This window comes from Aegilops tauschii, chromosome 1, assembly GCF_002575655.3.
Source record: "Aegilops tauschii subsp. strangulata cultivar AL8/78 chromosome 1, Aet v6.0, whole genome shotgun sequence".
In the NCBI taxonomy this organism is placed as follows: domain Eukaryota; kingdom Viridiplantae; phylum Streptophyta; class Magnoliopsida; order Poales; family Poaceae; genus Aegilops; species Aegilops tauschii.
In genome coordinates this window covers 110,247,715-110,263,777 of record NC_053035.3, presented here as the reverse complement: position 1 = coordinate 110,263,777, position 16,063 = coordinate 110,247,715, and positions in this window count along the sequence as shown.

Below are 16,063 nucleotides of genomic sequence, written 5' to 3'. Positions count from 1 at the left end.
TACACGAGTATATATTAAAAACTATGCAACTTACCTCAGTTCATGCATGGTTCCAGATATAATCTCCTTGGTTGGAAAAAAAAGTTAGACATGCGTATGAATATATATATATAGCATGTTCAAACCCACAACAAAGATTGATGCCCCCTTTTACATCTGATTTACAAATGCCATTATCTCGGGTTCAAATAGATGAATGCACTTCCTTTGAATTCGAATCTTCGAAACCCCCTTTATGTTGAATTCGACATGTATTATATTTCGTAGCTACCAATTTGGAATGTATCCATGCAAGTGACAAATGTATAAAGTGCTTCACACTAACAACATGGAGTGCACTAATTAATGTTTATATATGAATTGCAAAAGCATCCATTGCCTGTATTTCAAACCGCTCTCACTCTATGGATCGATAATATGAAATAAACACATGCACATGCTAGAATTCAATAGAGTATGGGTGTCTGATAGACCGATTTTCGTCCATACGCAATTTGCAAAATTCATGATCTCATCCAAAAGTAATAATGCCATTTATATTTTAATTTAATGCGTAGAACCATCTTTTACTCGTAGATGCACTATGCCTCGGCCTGTTCTCACAAACGCGCTATATATCTCTCTATCTGCCGCATAAGTGCACACACTTTATATGCATCGGCATTTCTCTTTCACACATGCTCACAATCTCTCTCGGGGTGTCGGGGAGTCTCACGCACATGCTCTCTCTGTATCTCTCTCTCTTTCTGACTACTATGTACCACTCTTTTCACTACTCAGTTGGAAAACACTATTTCTCTCACATGCATATATATACACGCACAGTCTCTACTAGCCCTCTATACGCACATATATGTGCCTACGTGTCTCCCGCACGCACATTATCTTTAGACCTCTCTCGCACACATTGCCCCCCTAGACACACCTCTCTCTTAGTAGTTGGCACATATGATTCCATCATATCATTCGGTAGGATATCCCTGACTGTTAGGCTGGATGGTAATACGAGGCAAAGGTTTACCCTAGTTCGGACCCCTGAAGTTGAGGAAAAAGCCTACTCCTGGTACTGTATATTAGTGATAGGGGTGTGTACAAAGTACACGTGAATACCAGGCATTGTGCGTGTGTGTATACTATCGACGAACTAGTCCCCAAGCTTCTATAACATACTAGAGGCCTAGGGTTACAAATCATATATAGTCGGCTTATCACCAGTGGGGATAGAGTCCTCCGCGACTCTGGTAGCAAGCTTCGTGTTGTACGCCGAGTCCTCCACATGGGTCTTTGTATAACGCGTCTCGATCCAACCTATGTGGCGCAGGATGGAACCGACCCATGAGTCCTCATGTTGACCCACCACAACTAGAAATGATGTGCCCACCACACCACACACGCAATCGGCCACTAAGAAAATAAGCATATACAATACTACAATGTTATACATGAAAGTTAATTGCATGGTGCATCCAAAAATATTTGTTCTAGATTGTGAATGTTTATATATTCTCCTAAAATATTAGTCACGGGAAAGAGAAACGAAGGGCATATCTCTCCTTGTCTCCACCGGACATCCCCTCTTTCTACACCACTTTCACGTACGCACACAAACAATCTCTCGGCCCTCTAAAATTTGCATGCCCACGACACATTCACGCATGACGGTCACTGTATTTCAAGCTAAAGCACTATACGGTCACTGGAGTTCAGAATATGCTCATTATGGTCACCGTATACATTCTCGTGGTGATCATACGGTATCTAGCTCACGATACGTCTCCGTATTTTCTTGATGACACTGACGGACTTTGCATTTGATGCGTGCTCCGTATTTTGTTGACGACACTTACGGTCATTGTATTTGAAGCGAAAGCACGATATGGTCACTGGACTTCAGAATAAGCTCATCACGGTCACCACATACATTTTGTCGTGCTAACCAACATGTGGTTGGATGGTTAGGAGGACAGTGGTTTCTTGAGCCCACCAGGGTTAAAGTCCCGGTGCTCGCATTTATCCTGGGTTAATTTCAGTATTTTCCGGCGATGTGCGTTCAGTGGGAGGAGACGTTCCAATCGACTACGAGGCACCTATGGTGACTTCGTAAAATCTCAAGATCATATGCTGGCCCACACTCTCGAAGGTGCTCATAGGGGTAGGGTCTGTGTGTGTGCGCTTATAACGGTGAGTGCTTGCGCGTATATATGAGCCCTTGCGTCTGTACCGTGTTAAAAAAATACATGTCATGATTATACGGTCACTGGCTCACCCGTACAACTCTGTATTTTGTTGATGACACAATCAATTGACCAGTCAAACGTTCCATGTGGCGCAACTAGTGTTGCACCATCGGGGCGCGTAACCGTGGGGCCCACATGTCAGCCCGTATATGAAAGAAAGAAATGGTAGTTTGAGTCTGTACTGTGTTAATAAAATACATTTTAGGGTGATCATACGGTTACTGGCTCACCATACAGCTCCGTAATTTGTTGATGACACGATCAATTGACCAGTCAAACGGTCCACATTCAGCAGCGCACATTACCATAGGGCCCACCCGTCAGCGCATATATGAAGGACAAAATGGTAATGAATTAGTGGTCGGTGGGTACTCAAAGTCGTGGGACCTCTGGTTGGCAGTCGGCGGCGGTGGGGGGGGCGTTGATAGGGCGGTGGGGGTGGGGATCGCCGGAGAAAAAGCTCGGCGCGGGGGGGCCTAGAGGGATGGCCGGTGCGGCGGCGGACCGGCGGTGAGGAGTGGTTTCGGGGCGGGTGGGGCGACGTGGCGGCGCGGGCCGGCCGTGGGCGGCGGGGGCCGGCAGTTCGGCCGGTGGTGGCTGGCGGCTCAGGGGGGTGGAGTTGGATGATAAACTGCAGGCCCTTCATTTCGTATCCAACGGCTGGAAAATCTAATGACCAGAGATGAAAAAGTCAGTCGACTGACGTGTAGCCTCACCCCGCACGTACACATGCACGCACGCAAGACACGCACGCATGCAGGCGTGCAACACTGACATGTACACATTACGAACACACGCACGCATGCAGGCGTGCAACACTGACGCGTACACATGCACTCACGAACACACGCACATACGCACACATGCATGCAACATTGAAACGTACCCTTGCACGCACGCAACACTCGCACGCCTACATGCACATAGCACACGGAGCAAGACACACGCTCAACCTATACGTGCATGCACCTTTTGTTAAGGACATGGATTGTTACGGGTATTAATCAATCTTATCTGCGATAAGCAGAACATTGATGTTTGTAGCGGTCTTTATGAATCACAACGTATCGAACGGGCTATCAACATAGTAGGCTTATCTACATGAAAAGGATGACGTCACACTCAATGAACAATCATCGGTTTATGAAATGCCCGCTTCTGACCGCCCTGGCCCACCAAAGGTTCCTATGCTGTGCGCTGCCTGCGTTGGGTCATTGGCATGCAGGCCGTGACGCACACGTCAGTGGAAGAACGGCGCGCTGTCCTACGTCAGAGTCGAGGGCGCCACTCGCTGCACGCCCGGCTGAACACGCCTCCTTGCTGCATGCAAACGCCTCCATGAAACCCGCCCGTGTGGAAGCCGAGAAACCCACTCTGGACACACGAGGGAAGAGTAGTTATTCCGCATCCAAGCTGGCTGGGTGGCCCGCCGAGCCCGCCGGATACGAGCTATGCAGCTCATTGATCCACCTCCCTCCCCTCGCCCGACGGAGGCAGTTGCCGCCCCAAGCCGGCGCGCGGTTCAGCAACTCGCCGCTCCAGGCCAGCTCGACGAGGAGCGGCGCACAGGCGTCGTTGCTGCCGTCCACTCCGCCGCCTCGTACCGCGTCTTCCGTTTCTGTGGCCGAGACTCCCATGCCGGCTGCCGCGCCATGCAAGCAGCGACAGAAGGCGGGTGCGCGGAGAGCGACGAGTCGGTGGCCAGCGCCTCCGCGTCCGCCGCCATCATCGAGGAGAAGTAGAACACGGGAGGCCGTCGCCGCTTGGGTCCCATGAAGGCCACCACGGAGGAGACGCCGGCGTACACAGCAGGTGTCTTGCCGGATCCTTTTGTTGCGAGGACCTTCGTCGACCCCGCATATACCTCCGGGGCTCCCGACAGTCCGGTGATCGTGCTGCCAAACATGAGGAACACAAATCGATCGGCGGGCGACCATTTAGGCCAGGTATTATATACCTGTGCTATCTAGAACTAGCATCGCGTAGTTCATATGAATGTAATGAAATCCGTCATGTTTTTATGAAAATCCGGTATCTTATATGATTTCCATCGTTGTTTATATGAAATATCGCCATGTTTGCGTGAATTTCGTCCGGTTGGTTGACTTGCTATCATAATGTCTGCGGCTATAGTTGGATGGCGTAATTTGCGGGTTGCTGGTCGGTCTGCGGGCGGCTCGGGCGGCGTTGTGGGACAAAAAGAACACAACTCGTGCGAGCTCGTCTCCAACATGCGCGCTGGAGGATGCATGAGAACCCGAGCCATTCCTCGTTCATCGGTGGCAAAGGCACGGTGGACAAAAGGGTCACTAATATTTTGGCTACCCCAGGCAAGATCCAAACAGCCCCTCCCAACAGATTCAAATCCCTCGTTCGCCGTGGAATTTTGCCATGTGTTGTTTTCATGGACTAGCAAGATGCCCGTGCATTGCATGGAACATCAAGATGCATTTTTTTACAAAACACCTGTTGTGATTGACCCATGCAGGAGTAATCCCATTTTGTAAAAACTAATGATTGCTCGAGAATTTTATCGGATAAATGGTATCTTGAGAATTTTATCAAACTCCATTTTTGTATACAAGGCCACAAACCCATATTACAGGTACCAAGGCAAAAATTAATGTCTTCTAACTCAATGTTGCAAGCCACCTTGTTTCCTTGTTTGTCGTGTAAATTAATGTGTATTCTTCTCTTTCATGCACATCAAGCCAATGCTCACACTCCCGCATGCATGCAAGGGATAATTAATGTCCTCCTTTGCTAGTAGTACTACGAGGCAAACACCATTAATATTGCATCGATTAGTGTTAGTGGCCTTGTATATCTGCAAATTGTAATTTTGATAGTGGCCTTGTATATAAAAATGGAGGGAGAAAGATGAGAGGTGAGGAGGAGTGGGGCGTGGTGGTGACTGGTGGTCGGATTGGGCGGAGGCATGGGGATGGACGGTGCATTATGTCTAGGTTTGTATCTCTATAGTCCCTCTCACACACACCCACGTAGGTGGGGGACGTGCACGAAGAGAAGAGGTGCACGCACGGCGCACGTACTCCCATCTCTTTCCCAACCACACCCGCGCGGGTACACGGTGGAGCTCATTTCTGTACGAAAAGGCAGCCCACGTGGTAACTTGACACGTGTACTGGTTGTCCACTAGATGGAGGGAGGATCGTCTACCACGGGTGAATAAAGAAATTGCGGCTTGATGCGTTATGTTAAAAAAGAGGCAAACCATGTGGGGCCTACCTTAGAGGCAAGGCACTATACACTGGAGTACTTTTGATGTGTCCTGTCAACTTGCAGAACGAGGAGAAGCTTGCTTAGTACGCCGTCTCCCCCGCCCACGGGCGCGGTGGCTCGCAGGATGAGGTGAAGCTTGCTTACTACGCCTTACGCCTGCTCCCTCGCCCACGCGCGCGGTGGCTCACAGGATGAGGAGAAAATTTTACTACTCCCTTAGTTTACTCCTCGTCCCTACTACCTTGGTTAGAGAGATTGTCATATTGTTTGGAATATATATGTCCTTTAGTACTCCCTCCATTTACTTATACAAGGCCACTATAAAAAAATACATTTTGCATCTATACAGGGCCACAAATAGTAATCGAGACAAAAGTTACTACTCCCTCCTTTCCAGTTTATGGCTCAATTTCAAAATCTCTCCAACCAAAGTAGACGGCGAGTGGTCGAATTAATTTCGTACTCCTAGTTTGCACAAGTAATTAGTACGCTCGTTTTTCTCAAGAAGTTATGTTTACCGAGGCATTAATTAGAATGAATGCATGAATGACTACTAAATTTCCATGAACTTCTACATGCATTGGTGAGTTTTCTCTTGACACTGCTTGCATCGGGTGATCTAACGCACCTCAAAATCCAACATGTGATGGTACTACTACTAGTAGTAGAATTGAGACTTATAAAACGGAAAACGAATGTTTTTAGATGAGCCCTATAAACCATAGTGGGTATGTACTCCATAAAATCAGATTTTTCCCAAAACTAAGTCGCTCAACCTTTATTTGCTTGTTTCCCTTCCTGCCTCCTTGCCTCGAACAGACTATGCCAAACTCCCCTGCCTGCCGCGTGGGAAAAGACCCGCCCTCGCCTTTTTTTAGTCCGGGTTTGTATCGATGGATCGTGCGAAGCAGCAAAAACCCAAGCCGTGTCTTGTACTCCTCCGTCGACGCTCGCTTTCATGAATTCTGTACTTCCTCTCGCCGAAATGTGGGACATATAGCAACTGGGTCGACGTGTCAAGCACCAAATAACAGTGTAGAAGGGGGGACGCATGCCAGTCGTACCGCCCCAGTAGTAGTAGTAATGAGCAATGAGACGTCAAATCACAATGCCGCACCTTCCCAGACGGACGAAGCAACCATTATTTCACACTTCGGTTCGCCATCATCTCAAACCACGTAGTATTGCTTCTGCCTCAAGAGGGACACGCGCATCGCCTTGGTACACCATGACACGTGGGACCGCATGACAGGCCATGCTCCCCCGCCGATCGCTCGGTAAAATCACCTCATTTTTACTACTATACTTCCTCCGTATCGGTTTACATGGCATGCACGTCGTTCTAGGTTGCGAATTTAAGTAGCTATATATGTGATGAACAGTATATGTTTAGAAACTACATCCGCTTAATAATCCAATGATATACTTTTTGTGACATAGTAACTCAGATTTAGTTAGTCAAATGGATGACCTAGAACTACATGCACGCCATATAAACCGAGACATCTAAAAGAAACGAGACGGAGAGGGTAGTTCAGTATGTATCTTTTTAGATCAATATAGTCGGGATTCACCAAGGAACAAAACCAAGTGGTAGGCTGCACCTGTCGTGTTGGCGTAGCGACTCAAGCAGGGCCAGTCCGCACACGAAATGGTGACACACTTAACAGGACCCCTTTGGCCGACATGTGGCTCATCCACCATCTTGTTCCACGTGCGATGCACCAAATTACAGTTCGGAGCAGCGGTTGGAATTGGAGGCACCCCGGTCGTAGCGCCGCAGTAGTAGAAAATGAGCGATGAGGGATCAAATCACAAAGCCCCACCTTTCCCGCATTAAGCTGGACGGACGAAGCAACCATCATTTCACTCTACGGCGCAAGAGCATAAAGAAAAGAGAAAACCAATGATGTGTGCGGCAGCTACCTAGGGCACCCTAGGGTAGGGGTCTCCACTACAGATCATTTTTTTGAAAGCGCCTCCACTACAAATCGGCTTCTCCATCGTCCTCTTGAAGAAAACCGATGATGCGAGCGGCGGTAGGGTTTGTAGGAGTAGTACTAGGGCGTGCGGGGCCACGTCATTGTAAACGGGAGAGGGATTGAGTTCGAGTCGACGCCTTAAATATGTGTGGGCCGCTTGGTTTTAGGGGAACGAGGCAGCATTTTGGGTTCGGGGACCAGTGGAGATATAGTACGTACAAAAAATTGTGGATGTAGGTTCGACCGAAAGACAATGATGCATGGGCCCTGCATTTTGATATACCCGGGGCCGCGTGAAATTTGCTACTATACTCAAAACTAGTAAGGTACACATGCATTGAACGCATGAGATTTCGAAACCAAATTAGGAATAAATACACACTATAGCATGTAAAGCTTTGAGTCATATATGCATGATGTAGATGTTCGTTTAGTTCTTATAGTTCATCTCATTCAAAATCAATTAGTTTTATAAAAATGTTAAGATTCATGGGGTTGTGCATTGTAAAGCATAAAGTAAAAAACAAATAATGGCAATTCATTTAGAAAAAAAGTCAATTATGATACGGAAGATTCTAGAACAAAGGAGAAGTGCTTGTGTTTTGAGGTTTGTGCATTATGCTTAAGTTCAACCATGGAGTCTTCTAAATTTTACATGTGGCAGATCTAGTGGAATGTTGATGATATCCAACGGCCAGTAGTGCTCGGATTTGCCATCTCTGCACTGTCGGATTAGCTTCATCCAGCGACCATCTTTCAAGTTATTCGCACACTATATAGTTCTTGTGCCATAGCTGCATGTCTTGGAAAAAAGCTACTAGTGGGTTGTACTAACTATTTAGGAATAGAAGATGTATACATGGAAGTTGTAGGGAAAGAGATGACATGGAGTATCTCAATTCCTATGAGTAGGGATTGGAAAAGAGATGTCATTTGGTTGACATCATAGGAACTTTTCTATTGAATCTAGAGATGACATGTATCTCAATTCTTATGAGGAGGGATTAGAAAAGAGATGTAATTTGGTTCATATCATAGGAACTTTTCTATTGAATATACGCTAATGTTTATTTTCCTTTGAAATTATGGGAGTATAGGAATCCATTCATATGAACCAAGTGGCTCTAAAGCTATATAAATGATATCATGTTTATTTCCTTTGAAATGTGGAGTATATGAATCTATTCCTATGAACCAATTGGCTCTAAAGGAAAAAATCCTATAAAAATCATATCATATAGAGTTCCTATGATATTCCTCCACACCAAAGGATGGTTGAAATTGCTGCAGGTGATACGATGGTCTTTCTTTGTAGACTCCTCCCCCATCTTTATAGTTACCTCTCGAAGATGAATGAAATGATATATACAGGGTATTCTACATGTGCAATTTGGTACACGAAAACTCGGTAAAAGTTTGCGAGGTTCGAATTTTCAATAAAGCTATATGCACTGCATTTTGGAGCTGAGGGAGCATACGGCAGTTGCTAACACTCACGTGGAAGATTTGTGTGTAGGAGGAGTGGCTGTTCTGTTAAATGACATGGCAAAACTGACACTGTCGGATGCCGATCTAACGGCTCTTACGGCGTTCGTCAAGAAAAGGCTTGTGGCGAACGTTTGTCGGATAATGATTTACGGACACATGCATTGCATTGATATGCGCCCCCTCTCTCTCACGCACACGCACCCTCCCGAGTCCTCTCGCACCCACCGTCTATCTGTAGGTAGATGTCACACACATATGTGCTCTTCGCACCCTACCCCGAGAACTTCTAAAAAACAAAAGACATTGTGCACATTTTACTTTAGCTCACACGTCACACACTTATACTATTACTCTTGTGGCGAACGTTCTTTGGGCATAGTATATTGTACTCTCACGAAGAGAAGCGGTGCACGCACGCACTAGTTCTCTCACACCCACTCGCGGGTACACGTAGGAGCGCATTTTTTTGAAGCTGGTACAACAAAATCACTCCACTATATATATAAGCAGGAGCCTTAGCGCTTGCTTTACTAGGGTTCCTCTCGTTCACTCTCTCATGCTCTCCAGATCTAAGCAAGACATAGGTGGCCACACTCTCTCGCAGCTCACGGCTGGTCACAAATCCGGCCGGACAACCTCAACCGGGGCAGGGGTGTAGGTGCATCGTTCACGCTGTCGTCGGCGGCGAGGGAGGAGACCAACGGCTGCCCGCCCGTCCCGATCGGCAGTCGTGCCGTTCTATCCGAGAGAGCGCCGGCTCCGGAGGGCCTCCAACCCCTTCTTCCTCCCTGCGGTATTGTGGCCAAGATGCGGCCTCCTAACGCCGTCTTTGCCACACGCTGACGACCCTCAGGTATATATTCCTTCAAAACCTGCCTTGCTCTACTGCCCCAGCTCCCCACTTGGCTTCGTGTGGATCTTTTTCTACTTCCGTCCGCTGTTCCAAAGCCACCTAGACTTTTACTATTATTAGAGGTAAAGCTACTTCATACAGTCGACTCTAAGAGTTGGTTCAAACAGGGAAGAAAGTGGGAAAGTTGTACCATGAATCTAGGACTTGGTTCTAAGAGGAAACGGGGGAAAGTAGTAGATACTGGCTACCCAACCGGTCTCTTGGTTGAAAAGACGAAGAAAGCATGGTGGATGGCGAAGGGTGGGGGGAAGTGGACCTATCTCTTGGTTGAAAAAGGAAAGAAAGTGACGGGTGTTGGGGGACAACGCAAATGAGAATGAGCAGGTCTAGATTTCCTGTGCTCACATAGGAAAATGTCACCGAGGAGATAAAAATGGGACAAATGCAGACATGCTGCCTGAGTGTTTGCCGCTCTCGGCAACCACACCTACCTCACCACTTTATGCCTCTGCTGTCCCTATGCCCATATCGCTACCGTTAATGTAAAATCACATGAAGCATTAAGTAATGCCACCTAATGTCACTATAAGTAATGGTCTAGTGCCGTTGATAAATTGAAGCAATGCCACCACCATTTTATGAAGTGCTTCCCTCTTGCTTTTATTTCCCATGAATTGTGTTTTTGCAGTTACACTTAAATCTCACACCGCTAACATTGCTTAATCCCAGTGGAACTGCACAAATTTGATTGCACATTTACTGACCATGTGCTACTCTCATGACAGTAATACTAATGCTATTGTTCTGCATGTTAATCTAGTGGTAGTGTTGATGTGATGTGATGCTACTTACTTAAGGACACTTTCATACTGTCAATATAGTGCCAATTATAACACAATAGATGCTGCTGTTAATCATACGCCACTGCACATATCTGTCACTGTTTAAATAACCGTATTTCATATTTGCGCAAACATGGATGTCTGTCTCCATATCGTTTCGGGATGTCTGTCTCCGTATCGTTTCTATCCACGCAATCAAAAGCACAGACCTCAGTTTTAGTAGAACTGCGCAAAATGAGATGGCTATTCCTTGTTGCCGTCGTCTAACCACCCGTCTTCCAGGTATTCCTACATTGGTAGTTACTAGGTAGAATGACCAACGCAATATAAATGAAGTTGATTCGTACGTTTTACTTCCTGATTGCAGTGTAGGGACGAGCGAACACAACTGCATCCTAGTCCGGAATGCACTTTCTACCAGTTCATCCATGGACCGAGGACTAGCTGGCACGGCTGCACGGCGGTTTTTTGGACAGGTGCGCGGACTAGAGGCATTGTGGTCTGCTTATTTCTGCAAATAGCAGTGCTTAAATTTAGTGGAATGCACAAGAATTTCAGCTGGTCAGTACACTACATGGTTCAGTTCAGCATTCCAGCTGAGAACACAATTATAATTGGTTATTCTGGAATGAGAGAACCTAACCATGGATGGTGGCAACAAGAAAAAACCAAAAGGAACTCCAGGAAATTTAAGCCTGCCGGGAGGCCCTTTGCTCAGAGAAGCCTTGCTTGTTTTTTTCCTGATTTGTAAACCTTCTCACAACTTTGTCTTTTGCTATGAACTAGTATATCTTTGTGATGTTCTATGAATCATTGAGATGTATAAAATTGCTTAACTTATGCTTTTCATGTTTTTTATGAAGCCGAGTTTAATCTGAGTGTTCCACATGAACGCTGGACTAGCGTGTGAACGTTTGGAATTTACATTGTGGCCTCAGTTAACTGCATGAACCACTGTAACAAGATACATAGTTGCTTATATGTTAGACAATAGATTGTTGATTGTTAGCTGGTCGATAGCCTAGTGTTGAAGTGAGCTGAGCCAATGTGCCGTGTTTTGCACAACTGCTTACAAGTGGGGTAGCACCAACCGTGTTTACAAGTACTTATGTATACGTCGGCGCACAGTTCTCAAACGAGTACTCTATTTCATCAAAACACACACTGCTCGTATGATAAAACTAGTGAGGACGCATCTATTTTGGCAACAATTACGATGATTCATGGGCACACAAAAGTAGCAGCAGTTCCCATAGACGGATTTAAATAGAGTACTAGCCCCAGAGGGCTCGATAACAGGCAAGGTTCGGATAATTAGACAGAATCCAAACTACTATTGAACACTAGCTGGGGCAAGTATTTCATGCCTCGATCTAATTTGGGCTGGACACAAGACGGACCTTGCCATGAACATCATCGAGGACGTCCGGCAGCAGCTCAATCCTGTGAACCTTCAAGAAGACAACCTTGTGGCCTTGCCACTCATAAACTTGTTTGTGGAGGCATGCCACGTCATCTTCCTGCGTAAGCTTGACAAGAACGGTATGCCTCACAAACAAAGGAGTAGCTTTGAACTTCTTGTGCTTCAGTTCACCCTGGACAACACGCCTGACAACAGTGAGGCTGGAATACAACTCTTCATTGGTATAAGCGCAAATGGCTTCCATGATCCAACAGCCTAAAAACTCTGTTTTCCCAGTGCGTATATTCAGGTCATCCGCCTCATAGCGAGTGACATGTACAACCACGCAATCCTTGTCTGCATCAGGGCTCTAATTGAAACAGAAACAAATTCTGAATTACTTTCCTGTATAAAAAAACAAGTTATTTAAACCACTATGTATAGCATGGCATCGAAGCTAATAAAATTTTGCATGATTCATCACCACATACTTAGATGAAAAACCACAATCGAGATCGGAAAAGAAGAAAATCACCTTGGGCAGCTCAGCGAGGGGGGGGCACATCCTCGAAGGGGGAAAACTGCTCCTGCAGTGCCACGGGGGCTGTAACCTCAAACGGGGCGTTGACCATCTCAGTAGTGGCCGTGAGCGTATGTGGGGTCGGCTCGGTGGCTGCCTCCATCTTCTTGGAGCTCTCTGTCTCATGGGGATCAGCCTCCCGCGTCTGCTACAATATGGGCAGATCTTTGCCTGGTTCTCCTTGGTCCATCATGAAACTGACGAATACTAGGAGACCACTGAAAGGAAAACACAATCGCAATGACAATGAAACAAAAAAGAGAGTGAGGATCGGTTACTGCTTTGCAAAAGTTCTTTTATTTCTCTGAACGAAAATATACCAACATCACAGATCCGCTTACCTTCCCTTCATTGGGAGAGAAGAACAGTGGCAGATGCGAGTGTTGCCTTTCTTGAAGACGGTGAGGGAGAAGGGGATTCAGCGAAGAGTGAAATGACGGTTGCTTCGTCCGTCAAACTTAGACTGCGGGGAGGTGGGGTTTTGTGATATCACGGCTCGTTATTGCTGCGCTACGACCGGGGTGACTCTCCGCCTGCATACTGCCTTCTAATTTGGTGGATGGCATTTGGGCCCGCGCACTGCATGGCCCGCATGTCGGTGAACAAAAGTATAACGTCATTCAGTAGAGGGGGACGTTTCGATGACCTAGGAGGAGCCAGAAGCGGTATTGTATCCATTGTACTAGTAGTAATTGTTTTTCTGGGTAGCTGTAGAGTGTCTCCACTGTACTAGTAGTAATTGTTTCTCTGGGACCAAGACAAAACAGCCCATCCACCCTAGTAAATAGTAAAATCAATTCAAAAGTCCATATATTTACTGAATGAGAGACGCTACCCACACCCAGCACACGGCCCCCCAAAAAAACCGGGGTGTTCTTCTTCCTCCTCACTCCCACCCACCTCACGTCAGCTCGCTCCACTCGTACCCCCAAATTCCTCACCTCACTCCTACAGAAAACTCCAGCTCCCCTTCTTCCTCACTACTACAGAAAAACCCCAGCTCCCCTTCTTCTTCACTCGCACTACAACTAGGCTCGTCATTCGTTACTCTGCTCAAATCCGTGAGCGCGACGTGACGCCCTCAAGGAAAATGGAGTCGGCTGACCCCAGCGCCAAGAAGATGAGGCTCCCGCCAGCGGCGATGCCTGTTGTACATCCCGCACCTGGCAACGCGGGGAGAAGCGGCGACCCCGCCCCCACTGGATCCCAGGAATCCGTAGAATCTCGGGTGGACCGCATCAGCGATCTCCCGGACGCCGTCCTTGGGGAGATCATCTCGCTTCTCCCCACCAAGGATTGCTGCCGCACCCAAGTCCTCTCAATTCGGTGGCGCCCTCTATGGCGCGCCGTGCCCCTTAATCTCGATTGTCGTCAGCTATCTCTCTTCAATGATTTTGAAATCCCCAGAGCCATCATCTCCTCCCACCAGGGCTCCGTTCAAAGCCTCTGCATCCCGTCATGCTACCTGAGCAAGCATACCATGCCCTACACGCTGGACGCCTGGCCGAAATCCCCTGAATTCATAGAACTACAGCTCCTTGAGTTCTACTATTCCCCTTGAAATCACCTACCAGATACCGAACGCCATCTACCTGTGCCCTCAGCACCAATGTCCATCTCGCGGTTTTCCTCCTCTCTCCACACCGCCACCTTTGCGCTGTGCGACCTACCAGACAATCTGGTACTAAACCTTTGACTCCCATTTCTCAAGAAACTTTCACTTGTGCGGGTTCATATATCGGAGGCCTCATTGCACAGCATCATCCACTCCAGTTGCCCTGCCCTGGAGTGCTTGGTGCTTGTTTTCACAGTTAGAATTGGTTGTCTCCAAATAAAGTCGCCTAACCTTGTAAGAATTGGAATTTGTTTTGACGGAAGGCAACTCATCATCCAACATGCCCCTTCACTTCAAAGGTTGATCCTTGATTCTAGTTATTTACCGTTGCAAATAACCGTCCTCTCTGCGCCTAAACTAGAGACCTTGGGTGTAATACATGATCCCTGTGCTCATTTCAATATGGTGTTTGGCTCCACAGTCTTCAGGTACTTTACATTATCATCTACACTTGTAACCATAAGCTGCATTTTAAATTTCTGCGCATAAGTTATATGTCATCTTGGAGTACACATTTTGTACTAATATTATGTTCTATGCTCAATGAAGAGTTTCTCCATGGATGGCCTATCAATGGTGCTGGATTCTGTCAAGATCTTATATATCCAAATGAATAGTTTCGATCTAAACAAGATTATTGTCTTGCTGCAATGCTTTCCATGTCTGGAGAAGTTGTATATAAAGGTGATAATTTCACGCACATTGGAAGCCCGCATATAGTGTACTAGAATTAACCGTTCAGCTGTTGCTCTTTCGACACTCTTTTTTAGACCTTAATTGTTTTCAATCTTCATGTCTATTTAGGCAACAGGATGGGGTAAGAAAGTTATAACCAATCGGTGGATTCGTAAGCATCGGGATTTTCTCACTTCTCATGAGATTCGATTGAAGACAATAACGCTAGAACGATATGTAGCCAACCATGCAAACACTAGATTTGTCACATTCTTCCTGCTGAATGCGGGGTTACTATTGTCCATCAGGCTTAAGTTTATCAGCAGCATGGTTTTGACGGATGGGTATGTGGAAGAGCAAAAAAAGGAGTTTCAGGTGGGCAAAAGAGCTTCTAAACATGTCAGGCTTCTATTTACAACATATTGTGGTCATAATCTAGTAAATTTTACGACCCAGGATGTTCATTCTATGGGCCTGACCGATCCATTTGACTGTGACTACCAAAAACAGTGCTGGAGTTAGATGTTGTTGCCCTTTTCAACCTGGGTTTTTTTGTAAACCTGATGAAAAATTAACCCTCGTGCTTTTGTACAGTTTGTAAGCTGGAGTTAGATGTTCTTGCCCTTTTCAACTCGGCTGTGACTGTCATATTTTCTTTGAAGCAAGGCAAATGGCTTGCCAGTCGTTTAATTTAGAGTGAAATATTGTAACAACTAACAAATCCCAACCAAGGGAAATAACATCACTCTCGCCGGCTGCTTGAGCTCACTGTGCATTACAGAAGCCAAGTGATTAGCCCCCACCAGCACCCACAAACTTATTTCCAACTAGCACATATGGGTTGTAAATTTTCATAGGAAGGGCTGCATGACCGTGACAGATTTGGATTCTGACATTTGGGACCCGCGAGGAAATAGCCTATCCAAGGTGGTGTCGACTTACTATCCAGTCAACAAACGATTCTGCCTGCCAGCCGTTGGATTGACATCCAACATCTGTCGTGTATCTTCTATCTCTTGTCTTCTTCTTCCTCTAGCCACCCAAACCAAAGCACCCTGTCGGTTCCGCCTGCTCCCGCCTCCCATGGCTGGATACACCTCCGCCGCCCTACCGTACGTACCCTCCAACATTGGCCAGTCCCTCCCT